Raw genomic sequence first — 17,531 nt, forward strand, 5'->3', positions numbered from 1 at the left:
GAAGTTTTTAAGGTCAGGCTTGACAAAGCCCTGGCTGGGATGATTTAGTTGGGGATTAGTCTTGCTTTGAGCAGGGGGTTGGACTAGATGACCTCCTGAAGTCCCTTCCAACCCTGATATTCTATGATTCTATGGTCCCGGTGACTTGTTACTGTTAAGTTTCTCAATTAATTCCAAAACCTCCTCTAGTTGCACTTCAATCTGTGACAATTCCTCAGATTTGTCACCTACAAAAGACGGCTCAGGTTTGGGAATCTCCCTAACATCCTCAGCCATGAAGACTGAAACAAAGAATTCATTTAGTTTCTCTGCAATGACTTTATCGTCTTTAAGTGCTCCTTTTGTATCTCGATCGTCCAGGGGCCCACTGGTTGTTTAGCAGTCTTCCTGCTTCTGATGTACTTAAAAAACATTTTGTTATTACCTTTTGAGTTTTTGGCTAGCTGTTCTTCAAACTCCTTTTTGGCTTTTCTTATTACATTTTTACGTTAATTTGGCAGTGTTTATGCTCCTTTATGTCCCCGTGCCACAGAGGGGGGGGTGATGTGTTTTCCTTTAACCTTTCCCATTTTTTCCTTATTTTCTTTAAATTAGTTGCTCTTTAATAAATTGTATTTGCTTTGAACTGTATGTAATGATCAGCGGGTCAAGGAAGCATCCAGTGCAGAGAGAGCACCCCCGAGTGGGGACACCCTAGCCCCTGCCCTAAGTGACCACAACAAGGTTGGGGGTCGAGCCCCCCAAGGATCCTGGGCCCAGCCTTGTGGGGATTACGAGGACTCTGCCACACAGGAGAGTGGAAGGGGAGCCCTTGAGGTCAGGCAGCCCTCTGAGTAAAGGAAGTGGGAGTGAGGACGCAGATCCTTTCTGGTAGTGTATAAACCAGGAAAGTTCCCCATAATAGTGGAACCATTCCCCCGCTTACGCCTCACCCATCTTGTCTCTCTAAGGGCCCTTGAGATACAACCATAGCTGGGAAATGCATAGGCTCCCACTTCCTCTCTATCTGGGAGGTGCTCGACCCCCTCTCCCCCCACCTCAGGCCCGCCCCCACTCCACCTCTTCCCCCAAACCCCTATCCCCGCCCCGTCTCTTTCCGCCCCTGCCTCTTCCCACCCTGTCCTCCAAGCATGCCCCATCCCCGCTCCACCCCCTCCCTCCCAGCGCCTCCTGCACGCTGTGGAACAGCTGTTCCATGGAGTGCAGGAGGCCCTGGAAGGGAAGGGGAGGATTTGATCAGCGTGGCCAATGGCAGATGGGAGGTGCTTGGGGGGAGCGGGTAGCTGGCTGCCAGTGGGTGCTAAGCACCCACTAATTTTTTTCCGTGGGTGCTCCAGGCCTGGAGCACCCATGGAGTCAGCACCCATGGGGAAATAGACTGACAATTCTGTGGATAGTTGGCCTGGGTTTGATAAAAAATTCAAGGAGAGTGGCACAAAGGTAACCTCCAACCAGGACCTCCCCAGGACAGAGAATGGGCTAAACTCAGACCTGTGTGAGGAGCCAAACCCCAATCGGTGCCCAAAAAAGGAACCTGAGGATATGAAATGCTCTGATTTCAACAAGAATGGTCATAAGGTGAAACACTGTCCAGTGCTGTGGACAGCAGAATGAGTGGTAACCTCCAGCAGTTCCAGATGGCAGTGAGCCCACTGATAATGGAACCAGATCCAGCCCGATGGTCCAATTAGTAACCTGACCATGTCAGACCCAAAAGGGAAATGAACAAAACTTTGTTTCCCGATGGAGGTGGATGGGGTAAGGTTCAGGGTTGGAGGGACACTGGGGACCAAGCAAATCTGGTGTGCCCAGAGGTGGTGGACCCCTCGAGAATGATCTGTGATAGAGTCCTTTCCAAATCCCGGTGGCTCAGATCCATCTGAAATGGTGTGAAAATCAAGGGCCTAAGGATGTGGCAGTGCACGGCTACCGGTAGAGTGCTGTGGGGGAATGATTTAATTCTGGCCCCAGGCTCCTGGTGTGGTTACTTGGAGCCGAAAGCAGCAGCCCTTGGCGCTGCCAGACAATGTGGGTGCATGCCCTGGGGCTGAGCAGAGTCCTGCTGATGAACTGACCTGGGAGTGGATCCAAAACAACGGTGCTGGAACTGGGGGGGCGCATGGCCCCCCACTTTCTAACATGGCTCCCCACAAACTGCAAACCTCCGGCAGGAGTGGAGCGACGCCAGCAGGGACTGCGCTTTGAGGCGGCAGAGCTGACAATAATGATCCGCTCCCCTGCCACGAAGCGGAGCCGGCGCTGCTCCGTGCCTGCCCAAGGCTTGCAGTTGGGGGTAGCAATGCCACCCCCTGCCCCCGAAACTACACCCATGTTAAAGAGGGGGGAGCATGGCCCCCTGCCCTCCCCCTGCTTCCCGTGCCAGTGGCCCTCCCACTTCTACAAAGGCTCCAGCACCCTTGGTCCTAGGGAGAAGCCTGAGCCTAGCCTCCAGCTCCTTGTGAGCAACTGAAGCACGAACAATTGAATGACCCCCTCCAGAGAAAAAACTAGGCCAACAGCTGTCTCCTCTGGCAGCCTCCAGACAGCCCCCTGACAGCAGGGCTCCTGGAAGTGTTTCTCTGGAGTCCAGGGCTACTTTATAGACAGTGGATGTCCCCCCAGCAATGTTGAGCCATGGGGAATATGGAGACAGTTGCGGGGTCTATAAAAGTACCATCCTAGGCCACTCAGCCTGGCCTATGATATACCCGTCTCAGGACATGTGGAAATACAGTTCACTAAACAGCACTTACTCCAGAATTTCTACTGGGCTAGGGTTTTTGAGGAAGTGCAAAAATATTGAAAGTCCTGTGACCCCTGCTAGAAGTTGTGGATTGGCTTGGGCAAGGGTCAAGCTGCCTTGATCTTCCTTCTCATCATAGAGGAACCCTTTAGGAGGGTTGCTATGGACCTTGTGGGGCTCCTTAGCAAATTTACTTGTATGGGGAAAACGTATATTCTGGTGGTAGTAGATTATACCACCCACTAGCCAGAAGCAGCAGCTCTGTTCTCCATAGAGACAAATAAGGTGGCTGATGCCTTGCTAGAATTATTCAGCTGTGTGGGGTTTCCCCTGTGAACTTTTGATTGATCAGGGGGCAAATTTAAGTCTGCCCTGCATGAAGATTTATAGAAATGTGAGGTTCACCACTTCCAGTCGTCTCCCTACAACTCCCAGTCTAACAAGCTGTTTGAGAGATTTAACGAAACCCTTAGAATTATGTTGAAAACTTTTTTTGACCAACACCCTGGTGATTGGGATAAATGCTTCCCTCACCTGCTGTTCCCCCAGACTCCACAGGATTTTCCCATTTGGAAGTGCTCTCTGGGAGGAGGGTACAGGGGCCCCCTAGACTTAATGAGAGTGGGTTAGAAAGGTATGGCCTCTCACAAGTGGGAGTCCGTGGTGGAGTATGTGTTGGCCTTCCCAGAATAACTCACTGAGCTCTTGCGTGTTGCCCAGGAGAATCTAGTTAAAGGTCAGGAGAGACAGAAAGTCGGGTATGACCGAACCGTGCATACTCAGACACATGGGAGAGGGGACCAAGTTATGGTGCTTATTCCAGTATGGCAAAATAAACTCCAGGCTGCCTGGGAAGGGCCCTTTAATATCTTTAAGTGGCTCAATGAGGTAAACTGTGTGACTGAGCTGTCTAATCACTCCCACTGGCACCAAGTGTATATGGGAACGTGATGAAACCATATTATGACAGAGAGTCTGGTTCCTGGCTGTGTATTGGCACTGGGAGGAAGAGGAGCGAGAAGATCATAGAACCATAGGGTTAGAAGGGACGGCAAGGGTCATCTAGTCTAACCCCTTGCTAAGATGCAGGATTTGTTGTGTCTAAACCATCTGAAACAGATAGCTATCCAGCCTCCTTTTGAAAACCTACAGTGAAGAAGCTTCCACAATCTCCAGAGGTTGTCCTACAGTTAGGAAGTTTTTCCTGAGATTTAATCTAAATCTGCTATGTCCTGGTATATAAAGAAGATATTTGTATCTTCAGTCAGACTTGGGAAGAGTACGTGACCCATGGAAGGAGGGTGCTTCACAGCATTTGGGCAGCAGGCCTGACTCTCAAGATGGAGCAATGCAAGGCTGAGATGGCAGAAGTAGGCTATTTTGCTGTAGGGTGGGAAGGCTGCATAAACAAGAGCCTGAAAAAGTTGAGGGTCTTAAGAACCAGCCAACTCCCTACATAAGAAAACAGGTTCAAGCCTTTATTCCCGGAGATCCATCCTGACCACCCCTATTACTGATCTATGTAAAAAGGGTGAGCCAGACACGGTCATCTGGTCTGAGCAGTGTCAATGGGCCTTCTGCAAACTGAAGAAAGCCCTAAGTACTGACCCAGTTCTGGTAAGCCCCGACTTTGACAAGCCGCTTAACATGGGACTTGGGGCTGTGCTGAAGCAAAGTGATGAAAATTGCTTCCCTGAGAGAAGAATGATGCAACAATTGAAAAGAGACTGTTTAACCATGATGTGGGCCCTCAGCACATTACAGCCCTATCTATTTGCATGATATTTCGCTGTCTATACTGCCCACTCACCACTTTCCTGGCTGCATCAAATGAAAGGACTAATGCCAAGTTGCTAAAATGGAACATGGTACTCCAGGATTACGATAGGGAAGTGATTCATGTCAAAGGGAATGCAAAGTTGTTTGCTGATGCTCTGTCCAGGAAATAAATCACCCCTGGGGTTCCAGGCAGCCAGACAGTTTGAGTCATGGTGGCTCATCCCTATGGGGAGGGGAGGATACATGGGGCAGGGGTGGCTAGTCCCTATGCGGGGGGGGGGGGTTCTGTGGGGAAGGGGCAGACGTTGAGAGCAGGAGTGATTTATTTTTCTTTATGGGTGAGACGTGACAGGTATAGCAGCTGCCTGTAGTGTCTTTGGGGAACCAGATTGCACTGGGTTTATGAATGGTTTAGGTATATCACTGTTGGTCAGGGTTTGTATGCAATTCCAGGGTGGAAGAGTTACCACAGCCCCTTCAGGGACTAAAAACAAGAGGGAGTTGATTAAGGCTAGTTGCTGAAACTGTAAACAACCCCAGAGATGTACCACGCTGTGGGGTGGTTTACAAATACTGGTTTCTACTGGGTTCTCAGAGACTAACCGACAAAGGAAGTGCTTTTGGTATGAAAAAGCTGAGTTTAAATTGACACAAGGCCTTATTCTGTTTCAGCAAACAGGCATGACCTTCTGTCCAAGGGGGGCGCAACCCTCGCAGAAGTGTTGGAAAGACTTTGGCTTACTAGGGCCCATAAGACTGATGGGCGACCTCTGGTAAGGTTTTAGCAGGTGTATAGGAACGTTTATATGTTTTTTCTGTGATGCTTTTGCCCTAAGAATAAATGTATTTTGCTTTCTAAAGGCTAGTTGGTATAGCCCCTGGAGAAAGGTTAGCCACAGGTGCTGGACCTCGGTCAGACCTGTTTGGAAAATTACAGTGAGGTGAAGAGGGGTTCTAAGCCTAAAACCCATTCTGGAGGGATAGACCACGTGAGGGCCTCCACCCAAGGGAGGTGACGACTGGGAAGCCTGAATCCTTTAAGTGGGTGCCCTGAAGGAAGACCAGGAGGAGAGTCAATGGTCCAGTTAACTCAGAAGCTCTGACAGAGTTCATAGAATCATAGAATATCAGGGTTGGAAGGGACCTCAGGAGGTCATCTAGTCCAACCCCCTGCTCAAAGCAGGACCAATCCCCAACTAAATCATCCCAGCCAGGGCTTTGTCAAGCCTGACCTTAAAAACTTCTAAGGAAGGAGATTCCACCACCTCCCTAGGTAACGCATTCCAGTGTTTCACCACCCTCCTAGTGAAAACGTTTTTCCTAATATCCAACCTAAACCTCCCCCACTGCAACTTGAGACCATTGCTCCTTGTTCTGTCATCTGCCACCACTGAGAGCAGTCTAGATCCATCCTCTTTGGAACCCCCTTTCAGGTAGTTGAAAGCAGCTATCAAATCCCCCCTCATTCTTCTCTTCTGCAGACTAAACAATCCAAACACTGTTCATGTGTTTGTGTTGAGTTAGCCAAATAGTTTTGACCAAACTGAGACAGGAAGAGAAGGAGGTGATGGTGGTGGTGCCACCATGCCTATAGGTTTTAGTCACGTGGTTAGGGCACTTGCCTAGGATGTGGGAGACCCAGGTTCAATTCTCCCTCTCTGCCAGATGTGGAAAAGCAGATAACAGCCGAAAAGCAGGCATATTTCCATACTGTGATATAAATAAGTAGGTGGATCCATTCAAGCAAGGACCTGCTGCAAGAAAGGAAAGCTGGAAGGTTATTCATGCAAGGAAATTAACTATGGCAGCTCAAACAAGAGAGTACAGTTACAGTGGAGTTTGCCCACCAGCTTTTGGAGGAAACCATGATAAAGCCCCATGGCAGCACCTCTAAGGATCATGGTTTAGCAGAGACCAGGAAAGGAGATACCAGTCACGATACCTCTCTGCCTGACCCTCTCTCTTCTGCCTAAGGCCTCATCCACATTGAATAAATGTGCACTGGTGTCACATCATCAAAATAGGTACCCTGGTACAAAGTCCTAGAGGTGCTGCACCAGTGCAAAATGAGCTTATGCCCAATGTACCGTAATTTGGTGAATTACACCGCCATGAGCCCCACCTTGCACCAGTGCAGTCTGTCTAAATTAGGGGATTGTAGCATGTCAGGGCCAAATTTCTTAATATAAACAAGCCCTAAACTGTGTCTTCGATGGTAGCTGCTGCCTACAAGCGACACCTACACCGGGAAATCAAATATTACACAGTGCCAAACCATGACAGGCAACCGTGACGCTAGACAATTGACACAGCCTCCAATTCTTTTCTTCATTTGGCTGAGTGCAATGATTCAGACACAAAGAAATACAAAAGATCAGACTAGACAATTTTCAGAGTAACAGCCGTGTTAGTCTGTATTCGTAAAAAGAAAAAAGAAAAGGAGTACTTGTGGCACCTTAGAGACTAACCAGTTTATTTGAGCATGAGCTTTCGTGAGCTACAGCTCACTTCATCGGATGCATAGCATATCGTGGAAACTGCAGAAGACATTATATACACACAGAGACCATGAAACAAAACTTCCTCCCACCCCACTGTCCTGCTGTTAACAGCTTATCTAAAGTGATCATCAAGGAAGGCCATTTCCAGCACAAATCCAGGTTTTCTCACCCTTCCCCCCCCCCCCAGACACACATACAAACTCACTCTCCTGCTGGTAATAGCCCATCCCTCTTTGAAACCTCTCTTTATAATGCGCATGATAATCAAGGTGGGTCATTTCCAGCACTAATCCAGGTTTTCTCACCACCACCCCCCCCCCCACACACACACCCCCCTCCAAAAACCACACACACAAACTCACTCTCCTGCTGGCAATAGCTCATCTTACAATGTGCACAGCAATAATCCAAGTTTAACCAGAACGTCTTGGGGGGGGGTTTGTAGGAAAAAAACAAGGGGAGATAGGCTACCTTGCATAATGACTTAGCCACTCCCAGTCTCTATTCAAGCCCAAATTAATAGTATCCAATTTGCAAATGAATTCCAATTCAGCAGTTTCTCGCTGGAGTCTGGATTTGAAGTTTTTTTGCTTTAAGATAGCGACCCTCATGTCTGTGATTGCGTGACCAGAGAGATTGAAGTGTTCTCCGACTGGTTTATGAATGTTATAATTCTTAACATCTGATTTGTGTCCATTTATTCTTTTACGTAGAGACTGTCCAGTTTGACCAATGTACATGGCAGAGGGGCATTGCTGGCACATGATGGCATATATCACATTGGTGGATGTGCAGGTAGACAATGTAATGGTCCCCTGTGGCCTTAAACACTATAAATGTATGAAATAAAACATCATTATTACTTAGATGGGAGTAATTCTGGAAAGTGAAACTTCATATAGCAAAAGCTACATGACAGCACATTTCTTGTCTCTTAGTTAAGTGATACTGGATTTTTATACACTATCACCAAGCCCAGGTGTTCAAATATTATGAATTGGGCCTAAAATCATGAGTTTAGCTTAATATTTATCATGAGATTTGAAAAATAATAATACATTTTGGGCTTCTGTTTTTTTCTCAAATACAGAACAGAAATATTTATTGAACACTTCTGCCTCTTCTGCATTATTTTTGATAATTCCACCATTTCTATCTGTGTTGCTTCTCAAGGATATCCAGAATTGCGGGGCACCTCATCACTACCTGCCCTTAGTATGAGGCAGTCTTGTCTGTCCCTGCTGAGTATGGATCAGCTCCCTGAAACCAATAGCCTCTGGCAACACAAGCACTGCCTCCAGGCCTCCTCACAACTCGCTCTCTCTGTACAGGTGGTGACAGGCACACACCAACCCCCGAATACTCAGAGCTTTCCTGCAGTGTCCAGCTCCTTATTGACCGAATACTCAGAAAAGTACCAGCTTTACTATTTCTAAAAGAATAGTACACTGTGATACAGCATGGCCAAAGGGCAGTAGGAGAGTGTTTTTTTTTTTTGAAGCAGAAAAGAATTTTATTTGTGTAACACCTACAAAGAATCACCAAAAAGGATAAAGCAAAACTATGCAACAAAACAAAAGCAAACACAAGGTATAACACAGCAGCCTTCAGGAGGGAGGAATGTTCAGGCTAGCCTGGGCCCAGAGCTGGGGGGCTTCCTCGACACTCGTGGTCTTCCACCCTCCTGAGTTACCTGGTGGCCTAGAGCGGGGGGGCTTCCTCGACACTCATGGTCTTCCACCCCCTCGAGTTACCTAGTGCCACGCCCAGTGTCACCGATTATTCCTCTCCTGAGAGTGCCCGACAAGACGGGCACGGCTGCGGGGTGGGCGGTTTGTGGGTGGGGGGGACGTACAACCACGTGTGATAGGACCCCTCCTAGGTGACAGTGATGATGGTATCCACAGCGGCAACGGCTGGGGCTGGGGTCTCTCGCTCTTCCCCTCAATCAAAGGGTCAGACGGAGGGAACTGGACGGGGTCACAGAGCAGAGAACCCCGGACAGCACCCACCGCTCCCTCGAAGGCGTCAAGGGAGTCACTGGACGCCGCCCAGAGGAACTCCACCCGGATACGTGAATGTACTGAGGATCGGAAAACAGCCCTACAATCGCAGGACGCTTCATTAGCCAACCTCCCCTCTCTGGTTTTATAAATGGCTGTTTCAGCTAGGGCTAGGAGGAGGTTAACCAGGAGATCTCGCGATTTGGTGGGGCCACGGATGGGGAGTGTGTAGATAAAAAGGTGAGGGGAAAAGTGTAGCCAAAAGCATAATAAAATATTCGTGAGGAGCCAAAAAAGGGGCTGCAGCCTGGCACACTAAATATACATGCGCCAGGGTTTCCCTCACATTGCAAAAAGGGCAAGTATCCGGGACGGGGGTGAACCATGTCAAAAACACGCCCGTGCTCACAGCTTCGTGAAGGAGCCGCCAACTAATGTCCCCGACGGGCCTCGGGACCAAGGTGGAATACAGGCTGGCCCACCGGGGTTGCTCACCCTCTGCTTCAATCAGACAAGAGGAGGAGTTGAAGCAGAGTGGATTGGCGGTGGAGCAGAGAGCAGTTTGGAGGAGTTGAAGCAGAGTGGATTGGCGGTGGAGCAGAGAGCAGTTTGGAGGAGTTGAAGCAGAGTGGATTGGCGTTGGAGCAGAGGGCAGTTTGGAGGAGTTGAAGCAGAGTGGATTGGTGGTGGAGCAGAGAGCAGTTTGGAGGAGTTGAAGCGGAGTGGATTGGCGGTGGAGTGGAGAGCAGTTTGGAGGAGTTGAAGCAGAGTGGATTGGCGGTGGAGCAGAGAGCAGTTTGGAGGAGTTGAAGCGGAGTGGATTGGCAGTGGAGCGGAGAGCAGTTTGGAGGAGTTGAAGCGGAGTGGATTGGCAGTGGAGCGGAGAGCAGTTTGGAGGAGTTGAAGCGGAGTGGATTGGCGGTGGAGCGGAGAGCAGTTTGGAGGAGTTGAAGCGGAGTGGATTGGTGGTGGAGCGGAGAGCAGTTTGGAGGAGTTGAAGCGGAGTGGATTGGCGGTGGAGCAGAGAGCAGTTTGGAGGAGTTGAAGCGGAGTGGATTGGCGGTGGAGCAGAGGGCAGTTTGGAGGAGTTGAAGCGGAGTGGATTGGCGGTGGAGCGGAGAGCAGTTTGGAGGAGTTGAAGCGGAGTGGATTGGCGGTGGAGCGGAGAGCAGTTTGGAGGAGTTGAAGCGGAGTGGATTGGCGGTGGAGCAGAGAGCAGTTTGGAGGAGTTGAAGCGGAGTGGATTGGCGGTGGAGCAGAGAGCAGTTTGGAGGAGCTGAAGCGGAGTGGATTGGCGGTGGAGCAGAGAGCAGTTTGGAGGAGCTGAAGCGGAGTGGATTGGCGGTGGAGCAGAGAGCAGTTTGGAGGAATCATAGAATCACAGAATCATAGAATATCAGGGTTGGAAGGGACCTCAGGAGGTCATCTAGTCCAACCCCCTGCTCAAAGCAGGACCAATCCCCAATTAAATCATCCCAGCCAGAGCTTTGTCAAGCCTGACCTTAAAAACTTCTAAGGAAGGAGATTCTACCACCTCCCTAGGTAACGCATTCCAGTGTTTCACCACCCTCCTAGTGAAAAAGTTTTTCCTAATATCCAACCTAAACCTCCCCCACTGCAACTTGAGACCATTACTCCTTGTCCTGTCATCTTCTACCACTGAGAATAATCTAGAACCATCCTCTTTGGAACCACCTCTCAGGTAGTTGAAAGCAGCTATCAAATCCCCCCTCATTCTTCTCTTCTGCAGACTAAACAATCCCAGTTCCCTCAGCCTCTCCTCATAAGTCATGTGTTCCAGTCCCCTAATCATTTTTGTTGCCCTTTGCTGGACTCTCTCCAATTTATCCACATCCTTCTTGTAGTGTGGGGCCCAAAACTGGATACAGTACTCCAGATGAGGCCTCACCAATGTCGAATAGAGGGGAACGATCACGTCCCTTGATCTGCTGGCTATGCCCCTACTTATACATCCCAAAATGCCATTGGCCTTCTTGGCAACAAGGGCACACTGTTGACTCATATCCAGCTTCTCGTCCACTGTCACCCCAGGTCCTTTTCCGCAGAACTGCTGCCGAGCCATTCGGTCCCTAGTCTGTAGTGGTGCATTGGATTCTTCCATCCTAAGTGCAGGACCCTGCACTTATCCTTGTTGAACCTCATCAGATTTCTTTTGGCCCAATCCTCCAATTTGTCTAGGTCCCTCTGTATCCTATCCCTACCTGCCACCGTATCTACCACTCCTCCTAGTTTAGTATCATCCGCAAATTTGCTGAGAGTGCAATCCACACCATCCTCCACATCATTTATGAAGATATTGAACAAAACCGGCCCCAGGACCGACCCTTGGTGCACTCCACTTGATACCAGCTGCCAACTAGACATGGAGCCATTGATCACTACCCATTGAGCCCGACAATCTAGCCAACTTTCTACCCACCTTATAGTGCATTCATCCAGCCCATACTTCTTTAACTTGCTGGCAAGAATACTGTGGGAGACCGTGTCGAAAGCTTTGCTAAAGTCAAGAAACAATACATCCACAGCTTTCCCTTCATCCACAGAACCAGTAATCTCATCATAGAAGGCGATTAGATTAGTCAAGCATGACCTTCCCTTGGTGAATCCATGCTGACTGTTCCTGATCACTTTCCTCTCGTGTAGGTGCTTCAGGATAGATTCCTTGAGGACCTGCTCCATGATTTTTCCGGGGACTGAGGTGAGGCTGACTGGCCTGTAGTTCCCAGGATCCTCCTTCTTCCCTTTTTTAAAGATTGGCACTACATTAGCCTTTTTCCAGTCATCCGGGACTTCCCCCGTTCGCCATGAGTTTTCAAAGATAATGGCCAATGGCTCTGCAATCACAGCCGCCAATTCCTTTAGCACTCTCGGAGTTGAAGCAGAGTGGATTGGCGTTGGAGCAGAGGGCAGTTTGGAGGAGTTGAAGCAGAGTGGATTGGCGGTGGAGCAGAGAGCAGTTTGGAGGGAAGCAGAGGAGAGTTTGGAGAAGTGCTGCGGTGGGCTAAGAAGACCAAGACCCTAGGTAAAGGGACACCTGGTTTGTGCAGAGGGAGGGCAGGAAGCCCCACAAGCTGAAGGGCAGGAGAGGGAAGTAGCCCAGGGGAAGGAACCGCTAGTTCAAGCGGTTTACCGCTATCCCTAGGGCCCCTGGGCTGGGACCCGGAGTAGGGGGCGGGTCCGGGTCCCGCCCTCTCCACTCCCCTCCTCTAGGACACTAGTGGGGCAGTTAATACCCCAGGTGAGGGGTAAGAAATGGTGCCCTGAAACCACCACCCCCCACCCAAGAAGAGAAAGAGCGAGACCCATCGTAGTAGTGCCGGCGATTTGCCACACAACACCAGGGTCAGCTCAGGACCAGCACTTCGATACATGTATAGTGAAAACAAGGATAAGTTTATTATCAAAGAACAGAGATGCAAGTGACACTGAGTACGAATATTGGAAACAAATGGTGATACGTAAAACAAAATCATAACATGCTTTCTAGAGACTACATTTAACTAATACATTACTCTTTTGTCTAAAAACATGTATCTCACCCAAAGTTCTCTTCAGAGTTTTCAGCCAAGCCTGGCTAAGACCCCTTTTCCATGAAGCAAAAGCACTGTCCTTTTATTCCCCCAATGAAGGTGCCAGGGTGTTTTCTTTCTTTCCAGTAAATCTTTGATGTATACCTACAGATAGGGTGTCCGTCACCATAACTGTCTCCGTCTCCTCATCCACCCCACTGTTACCCTTCCTGTAAGCCCTAGATAATAACATAAGAACAGCCCTACTGGGTCAGACCAAAGGTCCATCTAGCCCAGTATCCTGTCTTCTGACAGTGGCCAATGCGAGGTGCCCCAGAGGGAATGAACAGAACAGGTGATCAACAAGTGACCCATCCCATGTCACCCATTCCCAGCTTCTGGCAAACAGAGGCTAGGGACATCATTCCTACCCATCCTGGCTAATAGCCATTGATGGACCTGTCCTCTATGAATTTATAAGAACATAAGATTTATAAGAACATAAGAAATGTATAAGAACATAAGATGTATACCTACAGATGTGTCTGTCATCATCTCCATCTCTCCCCAACACACACACACACTCACTGCTTATCCTTCCTGTAAACCCTTTCGTAAACCACCTACAGCTAGGGTGTCAGTCTCCACACACTCACCCCACAGCTGCTTTTTTCTTCCCATTTAGTTTCTTTTTAAAAATTCATACAATCCTTCAATTGCATTCCATCCAGACTGGTGATAGGGGGCTTACCATGAAACATACAATACTTAATTTACATTTCTTGTCTGAAGCCTGGTCTACACTACAAAGTTAGGTCAACGTAAGCCACCTTGCATCAAACTAATTGTACGCCTGTCAACACTTTAAGTTGTCTCCTACCAATGTAAGTGTCCCATTACACTGACATAGTAATACCACCTCCCCAAGTGGCGTTGAGTCATGGCTGATGTGCTGAGGTTGACGCAGCATAAATGTAGACAATGTGTTATCTGTGTTGACCCTAAAGTCCTCCACCCACTGTTCCACAATGCCCGACACTGACTGCTCTGGTCACAATTGTGAACTCCACTGCGCAGGGGTAACGTAAACTGGAAAGCACCCCACCCCTTTAAAACCCCTGCAAATTTGTGAAATGTCTTTTTCTGATTGTCCAGCTTGGCAAGCACCTAGCAGCTCTCCACTGTGTGCAACTGCCCAGCTGCCCAGGCCAGCTACATGGGGACTCCTTCCTGGAGTAGACAGGAGATATTGGATCTCCTGGCTTGTGGGGAGAAGAGGCGGTGCTGGTACAGCTCTGAACCAACTGTAGAAACATCAACATCTATGAGCAGATTGCTTGGGAGATGCAGGAGAAGGGGAAGGACAGGGACCAGCCACTTTTACAAGAGCTGCATGGTGGTGGATACCTCCAAGAAGCCTGTGGCACAGGCCCCTGCTGTGAACAGCAAGGAGGAGAAGGTGGATGAAGAAGGGTATGGGGCACAGGCGATTGAGGGGATCCTGCTGTGCAGCAAGCCAGGACCTGTTTTTGACGGCACTGCAGTCCAGCCCATCAAATACAAGTGAGACTGAACCAGGGGAAGGAACCTTGGGTAAGTGTGTAAATAAATTTCTTATTACAGGGATGGCACCCCAGCTTCGCAGGACACCAATAGCCAATTTTCATTAATTAACTCATACTAGAAGAAGTAGTGGTACAACAAAGAAAGGTAAAGTTCTTATCTGCTTTTCATTCCCCTCTAGAGTTAGGCGTAGGCGGGCGGAGGAATGCAGAGCAGTTTGTTTATGGATACAGGGATGTCCCTTGAATCCTCCTGAGAGATCTCAATGAAACTTCTATGCAGGTACCTGCAATATTCTCCCGAATGTTTCTAGGGATTGGCAGCCTATTTCTTCCTCCGCACTAGAGCACTTTCCTACTACAGGTTTCAGAGTGGTAGCTGTGTTAGTCTGTATCAGCAAAAACAACGAGGAGTCCTTGTGGCACCTTAGAGACTAACAAATTTATTTGGGCATAAGCTTTCATGGGCTAGAACCCACTTCATCAGATGCATGGAGTGGAAAGTACAGGAGCAGATATAAATACATGAAAGGATGGGAGTTGCCTTACCGAGTGTGAGGTCAGTCTAAAGAGACAATTAAATTAACAGCAGGATACCAAGGGAGGAAAAATAATTTTTGAAGTGGTAATGAGATTGGCCCATTTCAGACAGTTGACAAGAAGATGTGAGTAACAGTAGGGGGAAATTAGTATTGGGGAAATTAGGTTTAGGTTTTGTAATCACCCAACCACTCCCAGTCTTTATTCAGGCCTAATCTGATGGTGTCCAGTTTGCAAATTACTTCCAGTTCTGCAGTTTCACATTGGAATCTGTCTGTCCTCACCGACAACTATTTCAGATTTGGGGACAATGTATACCTTCAAGCCAGAGGGACTGCTATGGGTACCCGCATGGCCCCACAGTATGCCAAATTTTTTATGGCTGATTTAGAACAACGCTTCCTCAGCTCTCGTTCCCTTACGCCCCTACTCTACTTGCGCTACATTGATGAGATCTTCATCATCTGGACCCATGGGAAGGAGGTCCTTGAGGAATTCCACCAAGATTTCCACAGTTTCCATCCCACCATCAACCTCAGCCTGGACCAGTCCACACAAGAGGTCCACTTCCTGGACACTACGGTGCTAATAAGCGATGGTCACATAAACACCACCCTATACCAGAAACTTACTGACTGCTATTCCTACCTACATGCCTCCAGCTTTCATCCAGACCACATCACACGATCAATTGTCTACAGCCAAGCTCTAAGATACAACCGCATTTGCTCCAATCCCTCAGACAGAGACAAACACCTACAGGATCTCTATCAAGTGTTCTTAAAACTACAGTACCCACCTGTTGAAGTGAAGAAACAGATTGACAGAGCCAGAAGGGTACCCAGAAGTCACCTACTACAGGACAGGCCCCACAAAGAAAGTAACAGAACGCCACTAGCCATCACCTTCAGCCCTCAACTAAAACCTCTCCAACGCATCATCAGAGATCTACAACCTATCCTGAAGGACGATCCCTCACTCTCACAGACCTTGGGAGACAGGCCAGTCCTCGCTTACAGACAACCCCCACAACCTGAAGAAAATACTCACCAGCAACTACACACCACACAACAAAAACACCAGCCCAGGAATCAAACCCTGCAATTAACCCCGGTGCCAACTCTGTCCACATATCTATTCAAGGGACACCATCATAGGACCTAACCACATCAGCCACCCATCTGGGGCTTGTTCACCTGCACATCTACCAATGTGATATATGCCATCATGTTTCAGCAATGCCCCTCTGCCATGTACATTGGCCAAACCAGACAGTCTCTAAACAAAAGAATAAATGGACACAAATCTGACATCAGGAATCATAACATTCAAAAACCAGTAGGAGAACACTTCAATCTCTCTGGTCACTCAGTAACAGACCTAAAAGAGGTGATTCTTCAACAAAGAAACCTTCAAAAATAGATTTCAACATGAAACTGCAGAACTGGAATTAATTTGCAAACTGGACACCGTCAGATTAGGCCGGAATAAAGACTGGGAGTGGTTGGGTGATTACAAAACCTAAACCTAATTTCCCCAATACTAATTTCCCCCTACTGTTACTCACACCTTCTTGTCAACTGTCTGAAATGAGCCACTCTCATTACCACTTCAAAAGTTATTTTTCTTCCCTTGGTATCCTGCTGTTAATTTAATTGTCTCGTTAGACTGACCTCACACTTGGTAAGGCAATTCCCATCCTTTCATGTATTTATACCTGCTCCTGTATTTTCCACTCCATGCATCTGATGAAGTGGGTTCTATGAAAGCTTATGCCCAAATAAATTTGTTAGTCTCTAAGGTGCCACAAGGACTCCTTGTTGTTTTTCCCACTACAGTCAGTGATAACTTCAGCAGTCACCATCACCTTAAACGGGCTAGCAGCACACAGGGCCGGGTGGCCTCGGTACACCAGCAGCAACTATGCTTTCTCTGCCTGTGTTACCCTCAGGAGTGAGATAACAGCTTCCACCTCCATTACCATCTGTGGAAAATGGTGCCAATGTCCTATACTCCATTGTGTGCATCCCTGCAATTCCCTCACCATTTTCTCACCACTGGTGGCGGGTCATATTCACCATGTCTAGAGCTGTGAGTAGTGTCATGATCAAGCACTCCAAAGCAGTAATACCAATAAGCATGTCTTATTTAACACTTTAGGGGAGCAAGAGAAGGGGGGGATTTATGAATCTTAATTTTTCCTTTTTGTACATACTATGCTGAATATAAATCTGTGTGATTTATCTGCAGTTGTGGCATTGAGGGGTTCCTCCTCCACATCAGCAGAACAACTCACCTGGATAAGGAGGAGAAAAAAGGGGACTTAGGAGGACATGTTCTTTGAGATCCTGCAAGAGGGAGCTGCATCAGACCTTGAACAGAGGGCCTGGAGGGTGAACATTGCAGAAAGTCTGGAGAAGGAAAGAGCAGAGAGGAGAGGGGCCCAGGAGAAGGAGATGCACCAGGACATAATGGGGCTTCTCCGACAGCAAATGCAATGCAGCAGACCCTTGTGGACCTCCAGGTTCAACAATCGTGGGCCCGACTTCCATCGCACTTGGTAGAGAACGGCAGCTTAGCCCTTCCCTATACACACACACTGAGCATTTTACATGGTCTCAGGGTCAGCATGCCTCCTCCTACCACTCCATCGTGGGAGAAAGCATGGACAACCACAGCTGCACATACTCTGACCTGCGAGAGCCATGGTTGATGGATGTGTACCTACACTGTTCCTTTCCCTTGTTTATTTATTAAGGTGCTGTGACAGGGTGAACTCACCCTGCACTGGATGGGGGAGAATTAACTCCTCGCTGTGGGTGGAAGAAGTCATGCCCTCATGTCCCTGTTGGGCATGCTCCAGGTGTAGCAAC

At 48.4% G+C, this 17,531-nt stretch overlaps 1 long non-coding RNA gene across 1 annotated transcript in view; it reads left to right on the forward strand.

The window, feature by feature from the left end:
- The window catches only part of LOC141976390 (uncharacterized), a 48,965-nt gene extending 31,626 nt beyond the window's left edge, over positions 1 to 17,339 (forward strand). The window contains exons 2-3 of the long non-coding RNA XR_012636104.1: positions 13,712 to 14,149; positions 16,909 to 17,339. This is a non-coding gene — a long non-coding RNA (uncharacterized LOC141976390). The remainder of the gene's footprint in view (positions 1 to 13,711; positions 14,150 to 16,908) is intronic.
- The last annotated feature ends 192 nt before the right edge of the window (positions 17,340 to 17,531 follow it).

The sequence above is a fragment of the Natator depressus genome, chromosome 23 (genome assembly GCF_965152275.1).
Source record: "Natator depressus isolate rNatDep1 chromosome 23, rNatDep2.hap1, whole genome shotgun sequence".
Taxonomy (NCBI): domain Eukaryota; kingdom Metazoa; phylum Chordata; order Testudines; family Cheloniidae; genus Natator; species Natator depressus.